A 20,222-nucleotide genomic window follows, 5' to 3' on the forward strand; every position below is an offset into this window, starting at 1 on the left:
AGAGAGAGACCTCCTGTGGGCACATGAGCCCTTGACTTTGGGAGGCTCCGATTAAATTATCTGGGGTTTAGGAAGGACCAGGAGCTCTTTCAAACTAATGAATCAATTTCCCAATCCTTCTGCTGGGCCCTCCCCCTAACCAATCAATTTCCAAGATCTTCAGGGGTTCGGTGTCCCTTCTCCAGTCTGATCCTTCTGCCAGGCTAGACACTTTCTCCTCGCGGTCCTATTTTAGCTTCCACCGTGCATGTGCTTACCTCCCCCTGACATCTTGGCTTTTACTGGGTATGCACCCAGCTGAGGAATTTTCCCCCTTCTCTCTCCAGATAATCCTGGTATCGTCTGGTTGTACCCTGGAGACATTGGAAAACTGGTTCTTCCTTCCTAGATGGGGTGATGGAGAGGTGTTATTCCCTTTGGCAGGGCAATGCTATCATCACCTGGGATTCTGAAACTGTAACTTCTGACCTAACTAAGCTTAGCCAGTTTTACTTCCTTTTCTTTTCTTAATCTAGCTAGTTACCTACGTTGACACAGACACTTCTATTTTGCACTTTTAAGAGTGCTAAATCTCTAAACTCTGGTCGATTGGGAAGAAATCAATCTTCCAGTGGTGCATGGTGAAGGAAGAAATTGAGATCTGCGTCCCTGGAAGCTTTACCCAGTCCTTATTTTAGCCACCTTCTCTGTGCCTTCACCCAGTGCTGTTGGCTTTTGAGCTCTTGGATATTTTTTAGTATAAAATAAATTAATCCTTAGGTTTATCACTGGCAACTCCAGGCCCGCATCATCACTTTCTAACTTCTGTAATTTTATGGCTGTTGTCTCCACTCCTCCCCTGACTGTTCTGGTGAGGTGTGTCTTTTAAAAAAAATCTCTTTGCTGTAGTTTTACTGTGTTTTGTTAGGAAGCAAGTGAGATATGTATATTCAGTCTTTCATCCTAGAATGAAAGTCTAGACTGTGTTCTTTGGGGTTTTTTTGTTGTTTTTTTGAAATTACAGTAATTATAACTATTAACACTAAAATAGGACCTAGATATCATCTCAACTTTGCCAGGCCTTTGTTGGGCAAGTGATGTATACAAAGCCACACAGCTGATTATTGAAGAGCAGCCTTAGAATCTTGGACCTGACTCGCCTAATGCTGTTTGTTCTATACCACCGCAGTACCCCTTAGTTCATGTTATCATGAACTAAGAAGCTACACAATAATACATAGAATTTGCATGTGCCCTTTACTTAGTCCCCCAAGGATAAAATCTTACATAACAGCAATGTATTGTCAAAACCAGGAGCTTAATGTTGGTATAGTGCTCTTACATTAGATACAGACACTTAAGTAACCTTTAATGTATAAATTTGTGCATTCTGCTAAGCAAAATCAAGTAAAAATTTTTTTCAAATTAAAGCAGTTACAATCTAAGTAACCTCTTAAATTTTTTCAAATTAAAGAGTTTACAATCTAAGTGGACATACAGATATAACTCACCAAACAACATTTAAATACAGCCCAAAATATATTTTAGGGCTTTTTTTTTTCCAGAAGAGTGAGAGTAGATGGAGAAACTATGAGACTTAAAATTAGACAAATCTAGGTTTGAATTCAGCTTGCTGCTTAAGAATTGAGTGTCTCTGGGCAGGGAATTTCCCCAATTCTTGTTTTCTTGATGTAGAATGGAGAATATTATTATCTACTTCTTAAGATGGCAAGAATTAAATTTATATGTAGAGAGAGTCTGGAACAGGGCTTGGCGCAAAGATATTTAATAAATGGTCCACATGATAATCATTAATAATAAACTAAAAATCTGTAATCATAATTCTCTGGTTGCCCACATGATCTCCAGTTGAGCTCAAACACCAGGTCAGTCCTTCTGCCTTCTAACTTACTCTGTGAAGTTTAGCTAGAAGTCAAAGAACCAGCAGGTGTCCCTTGTGGAGAGAGAGAAGCCTAGAGAGGACAAAATGACTCTGCCAAAGTGACAGCCAGGTGGGTCCTCGGATCCTCCTTATTTCCACATCCATGTCTCACAAAAGTTGGGGAAGATTATCAAACATGCAACATAAAACATGTAATGTACCTTTTCTTTTATTTTTATTTATTTATTTAAAATATTTATTTCATTATTTTTAGAGAGATGGGGTGGGAGGGAGAGAAACATCGATTGGTTGCCTTTCACACACAGCCCAACCAGGACCTGGTCTGAAACCCAGGCATGTTCCCTGACCGGAATTTAACTGGTGAGATTTTGCTTTGTAGGACAACACCCAACCAACTGAGTCATACTGGTCAGGGCTTACCTTTTATTTTAAAGAAACCTTTAGGTAAATGTCTGTGATTCTTTTGGGGGTAGTAGGAAGTAGGATTGTATATGTAACAGCCCAAGGAGTAATGTTTATCTGACCCATGTGATCAGTTTACAAGCAATTCAGCTCAAGCCCAGGATTAGATAGTCTGCTCCATTCCCAGCCTCCCCAATTCCATGTGCTAGGCCAGGGGTTTCACCCTGAGAAGGAAGTTTTTTATCACAGGCACAAAGAATGCTTTGGAATTTAGAAACCCATGCAAATTCTTAATTGAGCTTAATTAAATGATGTGAATGAAAAACATAAATCAGTGTGTGAACTATCCACTTGGGGCTTTTCAAAGGCCCACACAGGGCCCTCCTTGGCAGGTGGTTGTCCTGTAAACATCCTGGCTTCACATCACACCTGATCTTCCCCTGCCTCACTCTAGCTTGAATTCCCTGCCTTTGGAATCAAAAGAAAGAGGGGCTCATAAAGGCAGCAGCTCCAGTTTGGCCCCACAGCAAGAAAGGAGCTCTGCCTGGAAACTTGGCCATATGTTTAGGTGAAAAGTTATGATTTTCCTTTGCAGGTTGGGGGGTTAATGGGGACTAAGAGGCTTCAGACCAGACTAGACAAACACCTCATTTGGGCCCCCTAAGCAGGCTGATGGTGAGACAGGACCTCAGCATAAAGAAAAAGCTACTTTGTGAGAGTGTCTCTTTTCTCATTCCTGGAACGTACTCACTACAAAGAATAACTACCAGGTCTTGCCCACACACCCACCCCTATCTCCACCTCCAAAAAGATCTCATTTCCCTCTGCCTGTTTATCTCTTGTCTCTGTGTGGGTTTTTTAGGGGCTGAGGTATACTTTTGGTATTGTAGTAGAATTGCTAATTCAAGAAAATCTCTCTTCTATTAATCATGCAATTCACATTACCAGAACATCCTAAAAGAAATTAATCTATGTCTAAATTAACTGTGTAGTAAGTGCTATGCTAAAAATGAAAAACATGGTTTGCTATGAACTAAAGTGTGGCCCCCTACTCCTTACGCAGATTCCTGTGTTAAAGTCCTAACCCTCGGCAGCTCAGAATTTAACTGTATTTGGAGATAAGGCACTTAAAGAGGTGATCAAGTTAAAATGAAGTTTTTAGTGTGGACCCTAATCCCATATGACTGGTGTCCTTATAAGAAGAGGATACTAGGCCCCCCACACACACAGGCACAGAAGGAAGACCTTGTGAGGACACAGAGAGAAGGTGACCATTTGCCAGCCAAGGCCGTCACAAGTCTGCCTGAGGCTGTTCCTATACATGTTGGGAACATGTTGCTTGGCTCACCTGGAATCCAGGTCACTGTGCCTTTCCCAGAGTGATTTCTCCCCAGTTCCTTCCTCCCACATCCTCATCCCCCGAGACTGGAGCCCAGGTGGGCCACTTCTGTCTTGAGAGGCTCTGAGACTGATTCTGCTCCTGGGAAGGAGATGAGTTACAAAGGGGTTTGGAGTGAACCCTCTGTCCCAGGGTATGCAGAGCTTATGGTTGTTCCCACTGTAGCCTCTAGAAAACAGATGCAAACTGTCAAGCTGCCTGTTCACCACCACAGTTTGTGGTCAAGTTTCTTTTCAGCAGCTTCTATGGCTTGCTTAATTCTCCTGAGTATAGGCCTGGAGATGTGAGTTGGGGACCAAGAGCAGGTGTGACCAGAGTTCAGGCAGGAAGTTCCAGCCCCTTCCTTTAAGGAAGTCACAGTGTCACCCACAGCTTTTGCAGACCACAGCATGAGCAAACTGTTCTAAAATTCTGGCCTGTATACTGGTATCAGAAACCAAGCTTTAAACAGACAGCAGTGTGACAAGCAGGAGGGCTGGGGAGTGGAGACGGAGAGTCTCCAGCGCGGCACCTTTTCTTTTGATTCACAGGCTCTGTGACTCTGCACATATTTCTCAACCTTTCCTTGCTTCAGTTTCTTCACCTGTACAAAGAGAAAACTCTTCCTCAGAGATTCATGAGGATTGAATATGCTTGATGCGTATTTTCCAATGACAACAGTTATTCATATGTATAGTGAAGATGGTCCCAAGCTTCATCGCTCATTTGAGATGCTCAGAAACTCAAGTACTCATCTCAGTATGTGGGTGGTCAGAGTGGAGTGGAGACCACACTTGTAAATGGGATTCATTTTCCAGGGGTCTCACCCCGAAAAGGAAGTTTCATCACAGGCACAGAGAATGTTTTGGAATTCAAAAACACATGCAAATTCTTAATTGAGCTTAATTAAATGATGTGAATGAAAAACATAAACCCTTTCTGGCATGAGGCAGGGTATAAAAATTATTTCCTATATTATACATTCATTGAGTAAGTGAACCCTTCTAATGATGGACACTGGAGATTCAGACTTAAAGGAGACAGTATCTCTTGCCAAGGATCTCACAGTTAGGGGGCCCTGGCTGACACACAGATCTAATCACACAACAGTGAGCCAGGTGTACCACAGGGCTGTGCATGATGCTGAGCCCAGAGGAAGGGCAGTGGAAACTCTATTCTGCGGGCCTTTTGATGCCAAGCTAAGGAGCTGGGATTCTTATTTTGTAAGTTCAAGTAGTGGGGTGCCCCACTAGGAGAAAGAGCTGATTGAATTTGCCTTTGGAGTCCTGACTTGTAGCTGTGGCTGGAGGGATGGAGGACAGACTGTGCTGCAGGCACAGAGACCACCAGTCCAGGAAGCATGGTGAGAGGATGAAGAAAGGCTGTAAATAAATTCTAGGGCTGGTCACAGGTCCTCTCAACAGGATGAGGTGACTGACTGGATGTAAAGTTAAAGCCAAGAGGCAAGGACTTGGGTGGCTGTTGGGCTTCTGGCTCATGTGACTGGGTGAATGGTCATGCTTTGGGTCACACTTTCTTTGCACACAAGAACAAAAAAATCATGAGATAGCCTTAGTAATTCTGATTTTCCACGAGTTACTTTTGGTACCCGACTTTATTTAATTGTTCCATATTTTCTAATACAATTCTGTCCCATAACTAGGGGGGACTGTGACTAAAACATACAAGGGTAGGAGTCTTTGCCGTTTTCTTTAGTAGGAAGCAATGTAGGGTAATCTATTTGCTGTGACCTTACACAGCCTGCCAGGGAACGGAGGGAGGAGTGTTATTGCTTGGGCTGGGGTAGGATTATGATGGTGCTGGGCAAGTGGTCAGACTGGGTCCAGCTTAGCCCCTTTACCCAGCACAAACCCCACAGGTTATGAAATATTTAATCCCACAGCTGTATAGGAGCTATGCAAAGATAAGAAAGAAGTGTGTTTTAAATGTGGTCTGCCCAGCTATCGCTCAATTGACTGGCTTAAAGAACAGGGACAATTCTAACTGATGGATTTAAGAAGAAGTGAAAAACCATCCCTGAACACTGAACGGTCAGAGCCCAGCCCTCAGATTAACACTACAGCATGCAGTGTGGGAAAGGGACACTTTAGGTCGAATCCTACCTGTGTGTCTTGCTACCTGCGACCACACAGAGTAGCCTCAGCAAAGGCGAGTCTCCAGGCTCTGTGAGCTGCTTGGAACTCCCCACTGGAGGACTGGAGGTTGTGTGCTTTCTTTTCTCAAATCAAGGTAAAGGGATAGCAACATGAGGATGACTCATAATTTATAAATGACTGGCTATGCTTGACCAGCCTGATGAGTTTTTGAGGGGGGAACCCCCAAAAAGTCCCCTAGAATTATTTTTTGGAAGGCAGGCCCCTTGTAGTACAGGCTTCCACCACTAGGTGAGTGTTCTAGGAACCCACCTGTATCCGTGTACCAGCTGGCATTATTGTGAGAGACTGTATTTGGCTTCAGTGAATTTTTTTAAGACTCTTTCAACATGTTTGCCTCTTTCATGATGGGTGATTTACAAATGCACTCGCCTACACCACACTGAGTGTTCAGCAATTTTTGACCAAAAATAGCATGATGACCCCTGTGTCCCATTCTCCTTAGTCCCCAGTTTTGCCCCGAATGACTTTTTTTTGTTTTCTAGATGAAGTCCTCAAAGGGAAACATTTTGCAGATGTGGAAGAGGCAAAACAAAAAATAGCAGAAACACTAAAAGACATCAAAATTGATTAGTTCAAACACAGTGGAAAAAACTGCCTTAATAGGTGTATTGCATCAAATGGAGTATACTTTGAATGAGACTGAAGTTTAAACTTGTAAGAATAAATACACAAGTATAAAAAAATTCCAGGGGGAGTGGTGGAGGGAAAATGCAGACAACTGTAATTGAACAACAACAAAATAATTTAAAAAAATTTCTAGGACTTTCAGTCAAGATGGCGGCATAAACACAGCTCACTTCCTCACACAGCCACATCAACTTACAAATAAATTATAGAACAGCCATCACTCAGAACTGTTAAAAATCGAGTTGAATGGAAGTCTGACAACTACAGAATTAAAAGAAACCACATCCACCCAGACTGGTAGGAGGGGTGCAGATACGGAATAGGCTGGTTCCACATCCATGTGTGGTGGATAAAAAATCAAGAGGGATATCTCAGGAGCAAGGAGTCTTAGTCCTGCACCAGGCTCCCCAGCCCAGGGCCCAGTTCCAGGAAGATAAGTCCCCATAACTTCCAGCTGCAAAAAACCAGTGGGGACTGAGTTGGTGGAAGAAACTTCTGGAGTTCCAAGCATTTTCTCTCAAAGAAGCCACACACAGACTTATTTAGACTCACTCTCTCTGAGCTTTAGCACCAGGGTAGCAGCTTAAAAGGCACCAGTGGCATACAGAAAGGAACTGAAGTGTCTGGTGTCAAGAAGAGAGCTGGGGGACAGCTTTCTCTCTGGCAGAAAGGTAGGCCGAGGCTACTGTACCTTTTCTGAATCCTCTCCCCACAGAGCCAGCAGGCAGGTGCCATATCTGAGATTCCATCAACCTGAATAACACTGTCTGCCCTGCCCTGGAGATCACCTGAGATTCTGTCCACCCAACTTATATGCCCATCCAAGTTGTTAACAAAGATTTTTTTATATAAATGGCTGGTCTAGGCTCATACTTCACAACCTATTAAATCCTCCCAAATAAGCAACTGCTGGCCTCAGTAGACCTCAGTCCCTGTACCTATTGCTAAGTGGTCCCAGGCCCAGCAATAGCTGTAGCCAGCCAGGATTCACAGCTCGGCTTTGCTTGGGAATCTCCAAGCCCAGTACAAGTAGCAGCCATCTCAGATTGCTGCATAGCTCATAGGGTGGCTATGGAGAAAACACAGGTGAGGGAAGACATTGGCTTGCACCACCTGGGAACCCCCAGAGCCTGGTGTACCCAGTGGACAGCTACACACCACATCAGATCACTATCACCCTTCCCCAGGACAGCTGATCCCAGAAGGCAGAGGTTGGTGGTTAGCAGTCACAGTCAGTCCTTGAAGCTGACTGGCCTGGGTAAATCCCTCCCATTGATCTACCAATAGCAATCAAGGCTCCACTAAAAGAGGCGGTTGTACTCATCCCATATGGAGAATACACCCTGAATACCCAGCTGTGGTGATAGAGGAGGTTGTGTCACTAGACCCTACAGGACACCTACTACATTAGGCCACACTCTTCAAGACATGGAGTCAAAGCAGCTCTATCTAATACATAAAAACAAAGACAGGGAGGCTGCCAAAATGAGGAGACAAACATGACCCAAATGAAAGAACAGATCAAAACTCCAGGAAAAAAAAAGGAGGTAAGCAATTTATCAGATGCACAGTTCAAAACACTGGTTATAAGTATGCTCAAGAAACTTAGTGAGTGAGGAACTTAGTGTTTTTGAGGACCTCAACAACATAAAAAAGATCTAGTCAGAAACGAAGCATTCACTAGTTGAAATAAAGAACAATTTACAGGGAAATAACAGTAGAGTGGATGAAGCCTAGAATTAAATCAACGACTGGGAACATAAGGAGAGAAAAACAACCAATCAGAGCAACAAGAAGAAAAAAGAATCTGAAAAGATGATGATAGTATACACAGCCCCTGGGCAATATCAAACATTCCAACATTCACATTATAGGGATGCCAGAAGGAGAAGAAAGAGCCAGAAGGGATGCCAGAAAGAGCAAGAAAATAGAAATCTATTTAAAAAAAACAATAAGAGAAAACTTCCCTAATTTGGTGAAGGAAATAGATGTACAGGTCCAAGAAACACAGAGAGTTCCAAACAAGATGGATGCAAAGAGGCCCACTCAGAGACACATCATAATTAAAATGCTAAAGGTTAAACATAAAGAGAGAATCTTAAAAACAGCAAGAGTAAAGCAATTAGTTACCTCCAGGGGAGTTCCCGTAAGACTGTCATCTGATTTCTCAAAAGAAACTTTTTATTTTTTTTATATTTTTTGAAAAGATTATTTATTAATTTTTTATTTTTAGAGGCAGGGAAGGGAGGGAGAAAGAGATGAAGAGAAACATCAGTATGTGGTTGCCCCTCATGTGCCCCCACTGGGGACCTGGCCTGCAACCCAGGCATGTGCCCTGACTGGGAATCAAGGTGATCCTTTGGTTCACAGGCCAGTTTCAGTCCACTAAGCCACACTATCCAGGCCTCAAAATAAACTTAGCAGGCTACAAGGGACTGGCAAGAAATATTTGAAGTCATGAAAAGCAGGGACCTACACCCAAGATTGCTCTAGCCAGCAAAGCCATCATTTAGAATCAAAGGGCAAAATAAAGAGCTTCCAAGAGAAGAAAAAAACTAAAGGAGTTCATCACCAATAAACCACTATTTCATTATTATATGAAATGTTAAAAGGACTTATTTAAGAAAAAGAAGATCCAAACTATAAACAATAAAATGGCAATAAATACTGAATCTAAAACTCAAACTAAGCAAAGAAGAAGAACAGAGACAGAATCATGGTTATGGAGAGCATTTTGATGGTTGCTTGATGGGAGGGTGTTGTAGGGGAAGGGGTGAAGATGTGAGGGGATTAAGTACAGATTGGTAGTTACAGAATAGCCATGGGGATGTTAAATACAGTATAGGGAATGAAGTAGCCAAAGAACCTATGCATGACCCATTGAGATGGACAATGGTGTGGGGATTGCCTGAGGGAGTGGGGTTGCTGGATAGAGGTGGGCAAGGGGGGAGGAAATTGGGACAGCTGTAACAGCATAATCTATAAAATATAATAGAGAATTAATAAGTAACTAAATTCTATTTTTGGGAGGTCCCCCCTCATATAATCTTTCAAAGCTAAGCACCAAGTGCATCATTAATCATTCCATGACAACATTCCTGTTCATCATGCTGTTATCACCTCAAAATCCAAAATAAAGTCATTTTCCCCCCAAGTTTTCCCTTGGAGTAGAAAAGCTTATTCTTTAAGCTTTGTAAATCATAGCATTGATCTTTTTCATGGCACTAGTCCATGGACACTGGAACTACAGATGTGTAATATGGCAGTTATGTCATGTGGCCCAAGAAACCACAGGGTACCAAGTGCTTCCTGCCAAGTGACCTCTGGCAGCTGAGGGCCCTGTGCCCCCTCTGAGCCATTATACATGTGTACACAGGTCCCTGCTATTCCTAGCGTGGCTGGTGCCTGCCGGAAATGCTGAATCATCTTGCTCTGCACTGTGTAGCACTCTGCTGTGAATGGAGTGGCTTGGTCAAGTGTTCACTGGCAAGGATGTTTGTTACTTTGCCTTTGTTTTTATAAGAAGTACTGGTGTTTAACATGAGACATTTCCTGCTTTTGAATTAGCTTAGAGTACTTTCCTACTAAAAGGACAAACAATAGCTTCACAAGGATGCAGAGCATCCTGCCCCGCTGAACCCTGGGGAAGGAAGGCCTTGCATTGAGACTGTGGACAAGCTGTTTGGTTGTGGATGCTGGAGGTGTTTGAACCTGGTCTGGTTCACATTTCAGGCCTCAATTTGGATAATAAGAAAGATATTCATGGCTGAGTGAGAAAAGGCAGTACGAGTCCTTCCTCTGTTCTACAGACTCTGGGAGATGTTTTAGTAGTAAAGAGATGCCCAGGGAACAAGATTGCATGTACTGGTTTAGGGGTGGCCCTGACTTTGGTATTTCCTCTTGGAAGGCTGGAGACTCCTAGGCTGTAGCTTGCTCTATAGATTTCCATCATGTAATTCTGCTCTATGATGGGCCAGGTGCTATTCTATGGGCTGGTGATTCAAAAACAGTAAAAAACACAGCCCCTGCCCTTAAGGTGCTCACATTCATAGGAAGAGACAACACATAGACAGACAATATAAATCAATGGGGTCATCCAGCAGTATGCACAGGGGATTACAGGACCTTTGAGAAGGGCATTTAACCTTGGGAAAGAAGAGGTGGGATCGGAGATGACTGGCAATACCTGCTGAATGTCAATCTTCAAAGCAGAAGGAGGCGGCAGCATGAGCAGGTAAAAGCAACTAGAGATGCACAGTTTTGTCTTGCTTGAGCTCAAAATATTCATCAAGGTGAGGTAGAGGTAGAGGTGGGAGGTAGAGCCGTGCATAATGCATGAAGGACCTTGGATTTCTTTGGCTGCCCAGCAGTGATGGTGTCATTAGTTACGTGAATGGCTTTGTAAGTAGATCTTCTAATAGCAGAATGAAGGCTGGAATGTGTGGGGGAAGAGACTGAGCTGGAGACCTAAGACCTGCTCTAGAAAATGCAGATGGTTGATGAGGGCCTGAGCCACAGGATTGTGGCCCCAGGGAACCCAGATACATAAAATGAGAAGGACTTCATGTTTGATTGGTGATTGGTACAGGGTTGGAGAAGAGAGAATGAGAATTGAGTGGTGGCTCCAGGTTTCCAGCATAGGCAGCCTACTGTGTTTGAAATTATAGGAGAGGAGTTGGGTCAGGATAGCAGATGATGAAGTTAGTCTTAAACCTGTCCAGTTTGAGGCACCTAATGGCTGTTTAGGTAGAAGGTCCAGAGGCCTATGCTAATGTCATTACCTAGTGGATTATTGAAACCTCAGAGGAGAGATGGGCTCAGCAAGGAACAGACCACTGCTCTCAGAAGCAGGCTTGATCGCGCTGGCAGCCCGAGGCTGTGATGTGGGCAGCTCTGGGCCTCTGGTGCAGACCAGGCTCCAGTGCGCCCACACCAGCTTTGCAGGAGCATTCAGCATAGCCAGACTCTTTCAGGCTTGAAACATTGTGTTTCCAGCACTGATTCTATTGCAGGGCTGGGAGAAGGGTGGGTATGGGGAAGAAACCTGACTCACAGACCCCTGCTGGCCAAAGAGACTCTTTAAAACGGGAACATTTAAACCACTGGAGAAACACCATTAAAGGTCCTGGTCACTGGGTTTAGGCAGAGGTTCCTAAGTAGGTGAAGAGGCAGAAATCACTTGTCAGGCCTTGATTCAAATTGTACATGCTCTCCTCCTCTCCCTTGGGCCTCTGAGATTTTCACACACCATGGCCTGGAGACAGGGTCTTGGGTGCTGTCCTCAGGGCTGGTGGCAGAGTGGGTTCATTTTGAAAAAGGTTCTGGGTGATACCGATGCATCCTCACTGGGTGGAGAACCCCAGGGAAACAGGACTAATGGGAGTGAGGGCTTGGGTGTTGCTTCTAAACCGAACCATTTTCCACCGACACTTCAAAACATCCCCCACCAACCTAACAATGCTCAAGCCACCATTTAGAATTTCTACACTTTTGTTCGCATTGCAGTAAAATAATTATAGCATTGTCACTTAGTCATGCGGCATATTAGGAAAGTGAAGGAGAATACATGAAGCCAAGATGCTGTCTGTACAGTATAATGAAATACTGATGTATTTATTTCTATTAAATAATAAAGAGCAATTTTATGGGTGGAAAGCATGACTCTGTAATATATGGATACAGTCTAAAATTATCACTGACTGTCTGTGAAAGAAAAAATCAAACTGTCACCCCAAGCCTAATTGGTTATTTCTGTGGTTTTTTGCTGATTTTTGTTAGCTACACTTATTTGTTTTCTTGTATCAGTATTCAATGGCAGACAAGTGGTAGCAGATGCCAAAGTTTTAAGAGAAATTTGTGAGACAAATTTCCATGGAAAATATTGAGGTTGAACACTCTTTATAAACACTTTAGAACGCTCTTATGATTCCACCACCCTGAATCCAGCTATGGGATGAACTCAGGAGCATAGTTTGAGAACTACTGGCTTTTAATCAGATTTATTGTTTGTTTAACTGTTGACCAGCAACTGTGGTTCTTTTTTTTTTTTTTTTGCCCAAGTAGTGGGCGAGCTCTGTAGCATGTGAGTCAAACCAAAAGGCATCCCCGAGCTTATCAAGATTGCTAAGTGGTCTAAGGCGCCAGACTCAAGCTTTCGCTTCCCAAAAGGCATCCTCTGTGTGTTCTTGCTCTGGGTTCTTTCTACCTTGAACACCTTCTCCTCTCAATCCACAACAATCAGCCTTCCTTCCAGGCTCAGTTCCCAGGCCATTTGCCAAAATCATCACCCAAAGGCTGAAGAACTTACAGAGGCACCAGGTCCAGGCACTAGCCTAGTGCACCCGAGATTGCTCCAGTTTCTGCTGAAGTAACTTCAGTGCCAGGGAACTTATTACTCCCAACAAAAGATTCTCATGAAGCACTTTTTTCCCCACCTTCATCTTCTAAAATCACTGAGCTCCTAACTTCTGCTCTGTGTTTGCTTCCCCCTTACAGTTTTGTTCTTTGGGTACTGGTCATGTCCTACAATGGTAAGGCTCAGGTTTTGAAGTCATTTGGGCCAGAACTCCAAGATCATAATCACCTTCACCACTTACCAGCTGTGTGCCTTTGGCAAGTTGCTTGACCTCTCTGAGCCTCGGTTATTACATATGTAAAATGAGAGTAACATTAGTGTCTATTCCAAGGATTTTTATGAGGACTAAGATAATAGATGGAAACTGTTTTACAGATGGAAAGCTGTCAATTAGTTTAGATATTATTATTCTCCCCTCTCCTTGATTACAGAATTACTGGGGGCAGGGACCTCTTCTTGCCTGTCTTTGCATCCCTCTGTAGCAGTCAGCAAAGAGCCCATATGAGGAATTTAATAGCGCACAACATGAAAGAGACCAGGCTGAACAAGAGATAATTGTTTGAAGTAGTTAAAGTCATCAGAAGGCTTAGATATGTAATGCCAACGCTTTAGCAAAAGAAACATGTGGAGCAGAAAGCAGAACCTGGAGCAGGATGCAAAGAGCAAGAACAATTTAGAACAGGAAATGGAGAAGAGGCTGGGGAAGAGTATGCAGTATCAGATCACATTTTGGGGCAAGAAGGAGCAGAAACACACAAGAATCGAGTGCTAATTAACGTAGTGAAGGAGGGCAGGGTGGTACAGTAAATGTCAGCAGAGCTAGGAGCCGGTTGTGAGGCTGACCTCACACCACTGGTTCATTCGGAAGGAACAGTCCTTCCAGCTCACAAATCATCGTATGAGCCTGCCACACTCCGTGGACCTGTTCTTCTGCTGTCATGGCTGTATAGATATGATGGCAGAGTGACCCGATACGTCCTAACCTTAGAACCGCTCCTACCCCCTGTGGAGGCTGCGGCCTCTTCCTGCCACCCCTTCCTCTCTGTGCATGAACTTGCTCATCCAGGAGCAGGAAGTGATGACATGTCAGTGCTTTTCTGCAATTAGTCTTCTAACCAATCAAGAAAGCTGGGTGTTTAAGGATGTTCTGAAAATGTTTAAAGACTAGCTATCGATTGCAGCATGGAGAGAAAAAGGGAGAGCACTCAGATACTCTGGGCAGGGGACTGGTGGGGATTCATATTGTGTTGTCTTGTGTTTATGCTGTACTTCAAAATGACTTTGAAAGTTTATTTGTTACTTCTGGTCAAAATGACAGCATGGGTAAATATGATTTGTCCCCTCACACAACCACATCAAAATTACAACTAAGTTATAAAACTATCACTCAGAACGAGCAGAAAATGAGTTGAATGGAAGTCTGACAACTACAAAATTAAAGAAACCACATCCATCCAGACTGGTAGGAGGGGTGGAGATGCAGATTGGGCAGTCTCACAAACACATGTGATAGATAAAAATTTGGGAGGGATATCTTAGGAGTCAGAAGTCCCAGCCCTATACCAGGGCCCCAGCCCAGAATATCAGCGACTGGAAAATAAGTCCCTGTAAGTTCTGGCTGCAAAAATCAGCAGAGATTCAGTTGGTGGAAGAAACTTCTGGAGTCCCGAGCAGTTCCTCTTTAAAAACCCACATGTGAACTTACTCAGACTAACTCCCTCTTAGCTCCAGCAATGTGGTAGCAGCTTGAAAGGCATCAACAGCACACAGGGAGGAACTGAAGTTGCTGGTATCAAGATGAGAGTTGGGGGAAAGCTTTCTCCTAGAGAGAAAGGTGAGCAGAGCTACAGAACCAGCAGGTGAGTGCCATATCTGAGACAATGAACTTGGCTAACACTCTTTGCCCCACCCTGGATATCCCCTGAGGCTCCGTCCCACTGGACCTACAGTTGTTAGCAATACCTTTTCCATATAAATGGCTGATCTTGGCTCAACCTTCACAACTTGTTAAATCCTCTCAAACAAGCAACAGCTGGCCTCAGCGAGCCCCCAGCCCCCATACTCCTTGCTAAGTTGCCTCAGGCCTGGCAATAGCAGCAGCCAGCCAGGATTCAAAGCTTGGCTTTGCCTGGAAATCTCCAAGCCTGACACAAGTAGCAGCCACCTCAGATTGCTCTATAGTTCAGGCAGAGTGGCCCTGGGCAGAATACATGTGGGGGCTGAACTTGGACTGCCCCACCTGGGAAACTCAGGACCTGCACACCCAGTGGACAGCTACAGGCCACATTGGAGCACCACCCTGTCCCTAAATAGCTTATCCTCCATGGAGAGCAGAGGTTGGTGGTCATTGGTTATAGCCAGCCCTTACCACTGACTGGCCTGGGTAAATCCCTCACATTGCTCTGCCAGTAGCAACCAAGGCTCAACTACAAGGGGAGGGTGTATTAAGCCCACACAAATGTTGCACCTCAAGTACCCAGCTGGGGTTATAGGGGAAGCTGTGTGACTGGAGCCTCTGCAGCCTCCCCTATCACCTGTTAGGCCATGATACTAAACAGGGAATCATAGCAGCTCTACCTAATAAACACAGGGAGGCTGCCAAAATGAGGAGACAAAGAAACATGGACCAAGTGAAAGAACAGATGAAAACTCCAGAAAAAGAACAAAACAAAATGGAGATAAGGAATCTAGCAGATGCACAGTTCAAAACACTGGTTATAAGGATACTCGGGGAACTTAGTGAGGACCTCAGCAGCATAAAAAAGACCAGTCAGAAATGAAGCATTCACTAAATGAAATAAAGAACAATTTACAGGGAACAAGAGTAGAGTAGATGAAAGCTAGAATCAAATCAGTGATTTGGAACATAAGGAAGCAAAAAACAACCAATCAGAACAAGAAGAAGAAAAAAAGAATCCAAAATGAGGAGGGTAGTAGAAGCAGCCTCTGGGACCACTTCAAGCATTCTAACATTCACATCATAGGAGTGCCAGAAAGAGAAGAGAAGAAGCAAGAAAATAGAAATCTATTTGAAAAAAATAACAAGAGAAAACTTCCCTAATTTGGCGAAGGAAGTAGACATGCAAGTCCAAGAATCACAGAGTCCCAAACAAGATGAATGCAAAGAGGCCCACTCCAAGACGTATCGTAATTAAAATGCCGAAGGTTAAAGATAAAGAGAGAATCTTAAAAGCAGCAAGAGAAGAGCAGAAAACTACCTACAAAGGAGTTCCCAAAGGCTGTCACCTGATTCCTTAAAAGAAACTTAGCAGCCAAGAAGGGACTGGCAAGAAATATTCAAAGTCATAAAAAGCAGGGACCTACACCCAAGATTGCTCTAGCCAGCAAAGCCATCATTTAGAATCAAAGGGCAAAATAAAGAGCTTCCCAGAGAAGAAAAAAACTAAAGGAGTTCATCACCAACAAACCACTATTTCATTATTATATGAAATGTTAAAGGGACTTATTTAAGAAAAAGAAGATCCAAACTATAAACAATAAAATGGCAATAAATACTGAATCTAAAACTCAAACTAAGCAAAGAAGAAGAACAGAGACAGAATCATGGTTATGGAGAGCATTTTGATGCTTGCTTGATGGGAGGGTGTTGTAGGGGAAGGGGTGAAGATGTTAGGGGATTAAGTACAGATTGGTAGTTACAGAATAGCCATGGGGATGTTAAGTACAGTATAGGGAATGAAGTAGCCAGAGAACCTATGCATGACCCATTGAGATGGACAATGGTGTGGGGATTGCCTGAGGGAGTGGGGTTGCTGGGTGGAGGTGGGCAAGGGGGGAGGAAATTGGGACAGCTGTAATAGCATAATCAATAAAACAGAAAAATAAAACCCAAACAAATAAAAAAAGAAAGTTTATTTGTATATTCTCGACCAAGAGAGGAGTCCCTGGCAAACTGTCACCTGTACAGTGTATGTTTTGGGGAGTGGAAAGTATCCTGGGAGAGCCTGGGGGATCAGGCAGAGCGGACAGGGCCACCCACAAGCTAACTCCTGCTCCTTTTTCTACGCTGTGCATGGAGAAGTGTGCTAGCCCAGTTACAGGTATTAGTGTACATTGGACATGTACAGGAGCTGTCACACAAGCCCTCTCCCAAACCTAGGGTCAGGGACAGGCAGAAATCTGCAAACACTCGAAATAAAGGCTTTTTTTCCTTCCCCAAGAATCTGCTGTTAAACATTTACCAGCTCACCACTGTGTACAAACCAGACTCAAGAAGCACCAGTTAACCTACTAGTGTGAACCAAGACTGCAGCAGAAACTGTGTGCAGACAAGCAGGCAAGGTCCATTGTGTTCTGTACTCATTGTTAACGGAGCCTGCCAGGAATGCCACCCAAGTGAATCGGTTTTAGTTCCACTTACCATGTAGCCTGGGAAGTTATAGAATGAGCTTCTAGTATTTCTTCTCATTCTTTTATTTATTTTTTTCCCCTAAAATGGAGGCCTGCAGATGCAAAACTTCCAGTTTACAGATCACACATGCCTGACTGGCATGAAAAGTCCACAAGGGCTGGCCCACTCTAAAAAGTCAAGGGGTGGTTTGCAACTGGTACATGGAGGACGGAGGGGGAGTCTGAGAAGTGTGGACTGGAGGCTGGTGTTTATCTCCAAGCTGAATTTTGATCCCTCTCTTTATAAGCTTACAACAACTTTCCTTCAGTGTCCCTAAGTACCAGGAGTGCTGTCAAGGCCTGGGAATTTCCAGAGTGTAATTTCCTAGGGTGTATAAGAAGTAGAGGCCTTTATGCTGTTTTAGAATCACTCTCCATACACTCCCAAAATCTCAAGCCTCACGGTCCACTCCACTGGTTGGTCTACTTTTGTGGTTGAAAGACCACATGGCCAGGCTTCCTACAATCCTACCTGCATAGACTCCAGCCTCCCCTGGAGGCTGGGACCTCTGGTGCCTACTGAGTTAACTTCAAAGACCTGGAATGGAGTAATAGAAAAAGAACAAAATGTGAAATATGGAGTTTGGAGTCAGAGACAGTTTCAAGGCACACTATTCTAAGACACAAAAACCAGAAAGTGGTTGAGGCTTTAGTAGGAAAAAGCATAGGAGAACTTCCTGGGTGGTGAAAATGTCCTATATCCCTTTTCAGTGATGATTACACAGGTATGCTCATTTGTCGAAATTCATCAAACAACACTGAAGATATGTGTGTTTAATGGAATGTAATCTTTACAGCACTTTCTGAAAAGGCAAGTTCAAGCTCTGGCCCTCTCTCTTACTGTGTAGACAAGTGCCCCACCCTTTGAGCCTTGGTTTCCTGTATATGAAATAGCAGAGCCACTTGTACTGGCTCTCTGGGTGATTGTGGACATTAAATTGGACCATGTGACTCAAAAGTGCTTTGTAAACAATGAAAAGCCCTCGACATTTTGTTATGCTTCTCATCCAGCTGCCTTCTAGAGCAGATTATTGAGCTGGTACAAATCTGTGAGCTCTGCCTTGCAACTTCCCTCAGAGATTAGTGTTTATCTACCTATTTTAAGGAGACTCTGGAGATATCAAAACGCTGCTGAAAAGCAAATGGAATATGGATTTGCTGGGGAGAGAAGGGTGGGCTGGGAGGGAACAGCTGGGGAGAAAGCCAACAATCCACTAAATGCCTGCAAGGGAGTCGTGACCAGTAGGAGCAGTGTGAGTTAAAAAAATAAAATCACATCTTGCCAAACAAACTGGGTCACATTCGTGATGGAGCCAGTCACTGTGCAGAGCTCGGAAAGCATTTTCAGGGAAAAACCAAACAATTTGGGGACCCTGGTGACACTGCTGGAAGCAGCAGAGGCCACTTTGGCCTCCTGGTCTGATTTGGCAATGAAGTGAAAAATTGTCCCTGTGGCTCCTCCATGCGTCACAAGTTATTTCGGTTTGAACTTGATCTTTACTCCTAAAGTCAGTCATAAACAACCTTAACATTGGAATCACAGCACACATTTCAAAATGAAAAATCTTAGACACAAGCCAAGTTGAACGGTGACAGGGCAAGTGAGAAGGCCATTACAAGTTCAAGCTCAGAATTTGAGTGGGAGGTGACAACTGCTTGAACGACAAACTCTGCAGTGATGACCCTGGCAAATCCTTTCAATTTAGGAACTTGAACATCAGAGCCGAGAGCAAATGTCCTTTGGCAACAAAATCCTATAAGGTGAATGAACAAGGCTAAACACAAATTGAAAACTACTGGCTCCAAAGGTAAAGTTAAAATTGGAAATGATTTAACAAGAAGAAATAAACTATGAGAGAAATCTGATGTGTGAAATTTTTATTTTATCCTCATTATAGAAATTTTGGTGTTTTCTGCTAGATATTTCTGCCAAGAAATGTGAAATGTTGAAAAAGAAGAGGAAATGTACTTGAGTTGCTGTGACTTATGAAAGGCCATTCGAAGTGATGGGAATCAGTGAAGGTTCTGGATGTCCTCCCAGTGACTGAGGTTGTAAAATTAGGGACTTAAACTACTAAATCTGGGTGAGGAAAAAAAGGAAAACAGAAACAGCTTTAGTAAAAGTGACACTTGAACTTATCCTAACTTAATTTACATTTTCTCCCAATGTTTGCCTTTTCTCTGGGCTTGTCAGATCTCTGTGTCGTTCCTGCCTCTGAAAGCTGACCTCCTTCATGGACACATATATCTCTTAGGCATTTGATGATGACACCAGGGACCCAAGCACATGAGGTTTGGACCCACACACTGTGCAGCACAGGGCAATGGCAAACCACTGTGCTTTTTCTTCAGGCACCTCAGGAGAAGACTGGGGGTAACAGGAAAAGAGGAAGACCAAGTAAGAAATTGGTTGACTCCATAAAAAAAAGCCATGGGTGCAAGTCTGTAGGAGCTGAGCAGGGCTGCTGAGCACAGGGCATTGTGGGTGTCACTCCTTTATAGGGTCACTAGGAATTGGAGCCAACTCAAGGACATGTAACAAAAGCTGTCCTTATGGGAACAAGGTAGGGAGTTGGGGAGAGGTGAGGTGCAGAGGTTTCTCTCCTGTGACTTGTTAATTGGAAAGAGGGTATGAAAGCCATGGGATGCCAACACATGCATGTGGGGTGTACCAATGTGCGGATGCCAGCATTCAGGATGCTGAAGGGAGCCTGGGGAGGTGAGAGGAGTCCTCTCCACCCAGGTTTTTATCTATGGGACACAACACTTAAGGACTTCAGTGTCTAGCTGTCTGACTTTGTTAATCATCATGCAGAATCTGAGCCTGGGCCTTCTGCAACCTGGCGCTGGCTGCATGTGCCTCTTCCAGGTCCTCAAGAACTGATGATATAACTTCTCCACTAGGTCATCTGTGGGCTGTGAATCCTAAGGGAGTCTTTGATTTCTCCCTGGCTTTAGGGCTATGGATAGGGGCTTGCACTTTAGGTCCAT

This window comes from Artibeus jamaicensis, unplaced genomic scaffold (genome assembly GCF_021234435.1).
Source record: "Artibeus jamaicensis isolate MK-2021 breed Jamaican fruit bat unplaced genomic scaffold, CSHL_Jam_final contig_793, whole genome shotgun sequence".
Classification (NCBI taxonomy): domain Eukaryota; kingdom Metazoa; phylum Chordata; class Mammalia; order Chiroptera; family Phyllostomidae; genus Artibeus; species Artibeus jamaicensis.